The sequence below is a fragment of the Callithrix jacchus genome, chromosome 6 (genome assembly GCF_049354715.1).
Source record: "Callithrix jacchus isolate 240 chromosome 6, calJac240_pri, whole genome shotgun sequence".
NCBI classification, from domain to species: domain Eukaryota; kingdom Metazoa; phylum Chordata; class Mammalia; order Primates; family Cebidae; genus Callithrix; species Callithrix jacchus.
In genome coordinates, this window is record NC_133507.1 from 138,470,759 (window position 1) to 138,476,704 (window position 5,946).

Consider the following 5,946-nt stretch of genomic DNA (forward strand, 5'->3'; position numbering starts at 1 on the left):
GTTGTGTGTCTTTTGTCTGAGTCTTTGGGGTCTTCCAGGGAGAGATGAGGACGCTGGCCTACCTGCCAGCATCCAGCTTTGCCCCTGGCCCCTAGGAAAATGGGAAAGGCCCTGCCTCAGTTTCCTGTTCATGAAATGGGAATAAGGAGGAATGGGAACCTCCTGAATCCAGATGAAACCTTCCAGTGCGGCCCCAGGACTCCCAGGAGAGGCTTCTGCCCCCATGCGGCCCCTGCCTGGCCCTCTATAGGGGTGGGATGAGTCATGGGGTGAGGGTCAGGGGAGACAAGGAGCAGGGGTCCAGCTTCCTCCGACGTCCAGCTGACACTGCAGGGGAGATAAGGCACAGGAAACGTTGGAATTGGGGTTGTCTGGCCCCTGAAATAAAGGAAGTTCCCTCCTGCCCAGGGTGAGACATTTCTGTTCAGCCCCCAAAGAAAGGGAGTGAGGCTGTGGTTCAGTGGCTTATTCACAAAGGTGACACCACTGAGAGTTAGGGTGCTGCTGCCTAAGGGTCCCACGTGATTTGGTCTCCAGACCAGCAAATAACCGGTAACGGCTGTGTCCAGGAGCGCAGGCTGAGGGACTGTGGAAGGAGGCACAATGTGGCCCCGTTTCCTTAGCAGAGTTCCACGACGGACCTCACCTACATCCGCCACTCTGTTCTGCTGGCCTCTCAGCCCCAGTGAATTCCAGTGGGCTTATGCACCCCCCCACCCCGCCTTTGCAATGGGCCATGGGGGTAGAAAGCCCAGCATTTGAGGCCGACGGTCCCTGCCCCCAACTTTCCTTAACACGTGGCCCAGGGCCCTGGCCCAACCCACAACCCTCCAGACCTTCCATCTGGTGCGTGAGGAGAGGCAGAGGGGTGGTGGGGCCTTTACCAGGTGTGACATAAGTGTAGCTGGAATGCGAGACAGCACTCAGAAATGCCACGAGATGAGCTCTCGGAGCACAGGAAAACCAGATCCCCGAAAATAGATGGAGCCCTGCCAAGAGGGTGTGTTCCAGGCTGCACCCAGCCAAGCCAGCACGTGGCACTGCCCTGAATGAAAGTGTGGCCTTTGTGAATCCTTGTGCGTTGGTGAAATAGGCACTCTTGTTAGTCACACTTTACAGATGAGGAAAAGGTCCCCAGAAGGGCCCAAACTCCCCAGCCCTGGCCCTGGGGACCCCTAACTCCAGCCTGTGACAGCCACCCACCTCTGAGTTATACTGAGCCCGTGGGTGGAATCAGTTGGGATGCTTTGGAGAGGGCCTAGAGGGCTCTGGGCACTGGATGGACCTGGGACCTGAAGCTCAGCAGCCCCTGTGCGGGGTCTGGTTGTCTCACTTGGCACATGCATGATGCCGCCGGCCCGTCCCCCTGTCCTCTCTAGCATCGGAGCTGCTGTCCCCGGGTGGAGCGGCTCTTCCTGGGTGGAGCAGCCCACGCCTGGTCTCCTGGGAAGCCGGGTGGTTGCCAACTGTGGTGAACATTTGACTTGACGGGGGCACTTGAAAAAGCAAACAAAAATCTGATGCCAGTGCCTCAGCTTCAGACATTCTTTTGTTTGTTTTTGAAAATGAAGTGATTATTAATTTTTAAATAAATTTTTAAATAAAATATTATTAAATTTTAAATTAAAAAATTAATTAATTTTTAAATAAAAGTGATTATTAATTTTTAAATGAAGTGATTATTAAATTTTTTTAAAAAATCAATGTAATAATGATTTTCAGCATATATTACAAGTTTAGTTTTAAAATAGACTTAAATTTATAACAGGTCTTACAATGACTTCAGTACACAGGCACCGCAGAGCGCAATGTGGAGGTGTGACAATCACATGCTGACCTCTTAATATTCCAAGGGGACCAAGATCTTTTTCCAATACAGAAAGAAATTGGGCTTTGAACAATGCTAACCCCTGAGAGCGATTCTCCTTTATAAACTGCAACATTATTGTCAGTTTCACATACTTTTGCTTTATGAAGAACTCCTACAGGAAGAACTTTCTGGAGGGTGTCCCAGATATAAACAGCTACATTTTCAGTCGTGCTCACCGCGTCGCAAAGTATGGCACATCCATATTCAGATTCTTATGATCAAAGGGCTGCATAACCGCCTCCTCCATATATTTTTTGAGAGCAGCCAAATTCATAACCATTCCCGTAGCAGGGTCAACCTCTCTACGTGTTGTCACCACAGCTTTATAATTGTGCCCACAGCCATTTGGATTAATGCATTTCCTCAACAGTTTCAAGTTTTCTTTATCACTTAGAAATTCACTGTGCAGCCGGCGGCTCGCGCTGAAGGAGATGCGCAGGACACTTTCGCCGCCGCCAGCTTCAGACATTCTGATGTAACTGGCCTGCCGTGGAGCCCAGGCAGGGTCTTCTTCCTTTTTAGGTTCCAATCTGATTGTGGACCAGGGATAAGGTGAGAAGAATGCCGGAATCAGGATGCCGGGGCTTGGATCCGTTCCCACCACGTCGTTTTCCATCACCTGGGGCTATGCCATCATCTTCTCCCAGCCTGTTTTTCTCATCTGTCTATTGGGGATAATATCAGCCTCAAATGACAGGGTGGTTGGCCGGGCGCGGTTGCCCACGCCTATAATCCCAGCACTTTGGGAGGGCGAAGAGGATGGATCACAAGGTCAAGAGATCGAGACCATCCTGGTCAATAAGGTGAAACCCCGTCTCTACTAAAAATACAAAAATTAGCTGGGCATGGTGGTGCGTGCCTGTAGTCCCAGCTACTCGGGAGGCTGAGGCAGGAGAATTGCTTGAACCCAGAAGGCAGAGGTTGCAGTGAGCCGAGATCGTGCCATTGCACTCCAGTCTGGATAACAACAGCGAAACTCCATCTCAAAAAAGAAAAAAACAAAAAACAAAAAACAAAAAACACAGGGTGGTCTCAGTGAGAGACGGGATGCGAAGGTGCTTTGAAAACTATAGGACTGTATAAAACGGGAGGGGTTACTATGGGGCCCTTGTTGGGTCAGCTGTTTGCCAGACCTCATGCCCCAGGCTTGCCACGTTGTCCATTCCATTCTTTGAACTTTTACAGAGGGCTTCCGAGGATGCCACAACCTCCCTGCCCATTTCCCCTCCATTACCCTTACTTAGTACTCTTGTACTCAACCCTCTGAAGGAGGTGGCTTTTTTTTTTTTTGAGACGGAGTTTCGCTCTTGTTGCCCAGACTGGAGTACAATGGCGTGATCTCGGTTCACTGCAACCTCTGCCTCCTGGGTTCAAGCAATTCTCCTGCCTCAGCCACCAGAGTAGCTGGGATTACAAGCATGTGCCACCAGGCCCAGCTAATGTTTTTGTTATTTTTAGTAATGTTGGGTTTCTCCATGTTGGTCAGGCTGGTCTTGAACTCCCGATCTCAGGTGATCCGCCTGCCTTGGCCTCCCAAAGTGCTGGGATTAGATGCGTGGGCCACCAAGCTCGGCTGAAGAGGTGGCTTTTATGAATGCGTGGGTGAGCAGCACCTCTGCTGCGGCTCTAGCTACAGGAACCACACGAATTGCTGTGCAGTGCAACCTAGAAACATTCGCGGAGACGGAGCATCAGTGCATCCATATGGGAAGATGGCTGGCTGGGCCGGGATTGTGCAGTTGTGCGGCACGTCCTTCACCTGGAACTAATTGTCTCTTTAAAGGTTAAGCAAATACAGGGTCTATACTGCCACTGTGTGGCAGCACGCGGAACTGCAGCCGACCATATATAGGGCCTTGACTTGGGGTTGCATTGAAGAGGAGTGGACCAGAAGGAGTCAGTTGGAGACCTTGTTACCACTGGCCCTATCCCAGAACCTTTGAGTTAGAAACTCGGGGAGGGGCCTGGGAGTCTGCACTGAAACTTGCTTCCTGTGTAGTTCTTATGAGGACTGATTGACTTTATTTATAGGACCCAGGGCAAAATAAAAATATGAATCCCTTATTCAGAAATGATTAAGAATGTCGATACAGTAATAGCGGAACATTAAACCAAGCGCCAGCCCCGCGTGAACGCATACGTCATGCCCACGGGGCTACCCCTCTTCTTATGCCCTCTGTGTTTGGACAGTCCTGACTGTCATCCCTGAATTTGTTCATTGTCTTGAATACTAGCTACATAGTAAGATGTGGTGGCTAAAAGTGTGAGTGTGGAGGTGAGGTAGCCTTTGAACAGAATCTGAACTCTCTTGAGTTAAGTGCCTTTGGACGTGTTTCTAACCTATGCGAATCTCATTTACTTCTTATTTAAATATTGGGATAATTTCTATCTCAAAGACTTGCTTTGAGAATATAAAATCATTTCTGTCACATAGTAAGTGCTGCCTAAATGTAGCTCTCAGCCGGGTGCAGTGGCTTATATCTGTAATCCCAGCACTTTGGGAGGCCACAGCTGGTCAGGAGTTCAAGGCCAACATGGTGAAACCTCGTCTCTACTAAAAATACAAAAATTGGCTGGACACCGGGGCGGGTGCCTATAATCCCAGCTACTCGGGAGACTGAGGCAGAAGAATCACTTGAGCCCGGGAGGTGGAGGTTGTAGTGAGCTGAGGTCATGATACTGCACTCCAGCCTGGGTAACAGAGTGAGACTCCATCTCAAAAAAAAAAGTAGCTCTCACTCTATCCCAGGATCACATCCTCCACCTTCTCCTCCTTCACCCCCACTGCTGGGCCCTGGTAGACTGAGAGAGCTCCGTAGGAGCCTTCCTGGGTTCCCGAGTGACTGCAAGGTGTCTGCAGGGAGGGCTGCGTGACAGGTGTCCAAATGCTGCGCTCTTCGGCTGGATAGATTATGTGAACTTGAGGGACCTGGTGCTGACAGGTGTCAGGGAAGCGGCTCAGCTACATGTTTGCCTGGGGGTGTCAGGCCATCGCAAGGCAGGGATGTCCACTTGCCCCTAGACTAGGACAGGATGGGACATGTGTCTTCCTGGCAGCCTCAGCCGTTGAGCTGGGCAGAGTGAGGATGCCGCTGCCTCCATCTCCCTGCTGTGCTGCTGGGCCTGAGGCCTGGGGGGGTGCAGTCAGTCAGGTGCCTAAAGGGCAGTGTGCTGTGCAGCTCTGTGAACCAGGAGGGGTTGCAGGGGAAGAGCCCTGGGGACGGAGGTGCCAAGGAGGGAGGAAAGCAACAAGGTGAGGCGGCAGAAGGTGCGAGGGTGTGAGAACTGCACTCTTCAGCGCCAAGAGGTTGACATCAGGGCTGCCATCTTGGGTTTTCCTGTTCACTGGGCACAGAGAGCGTGAAGGTTGGGCAGGAACCAGCGGGGAGACTTTATCTTGGCCAGAGGATCCTAGGAGCTATGAGTTTACAAGGCAGTGGGAGGAGGGACGGAGGAACATTCTAGAAATGCCTTCCTTAAACTCTTCTTCAAGGAGCAGAAACTTCCCATTTGTCTGAGGGTAGATGAAGGCCACTTGACTTCATAGCAAGGGCTGAGATTCAAAGAGGGTGATAATCGTAATAGAACGGTAGCAGAACGCGCGCTGGGTGTTCACAGTTCTAGGGCTTTGGGGACATTAACTGGCTGAATCCTCACAGCAGCTCTAGGAGGTTTTACCCACAAGGAAATGGAAGCCTGAGGAGGTTATGGAGGTTGCTTGGGTTCCATGACTGTGGTGGCTTTCCAACGGAAGGGGAAGGGGCTGCTGGAGTTCCAGTGGGAGGGCTTGTCTTGGGGGATGGGGTTCTCTCTGGACAGAGCAGAGGCTGAGCCCTGACCCGCTAGGACACTCCTCCACTGCCTCTGGACTGTGGCCCGAGGAGAATTCGGAGCTGGCCTCGCCCCCTGCTACCTTCCTGAGCCCTGGGAGGAAGCCGACGCAGGCTAACTGAATGCATAACTTTATTAAATAAATGCTGTGTCATGGCAAGAGTCAAAAATCAAGGAGTAACATAAATTATAAGTTGAATAAATAGTATACAGCAGTCTTCACCTTGTAAGAAAACATGAGATCG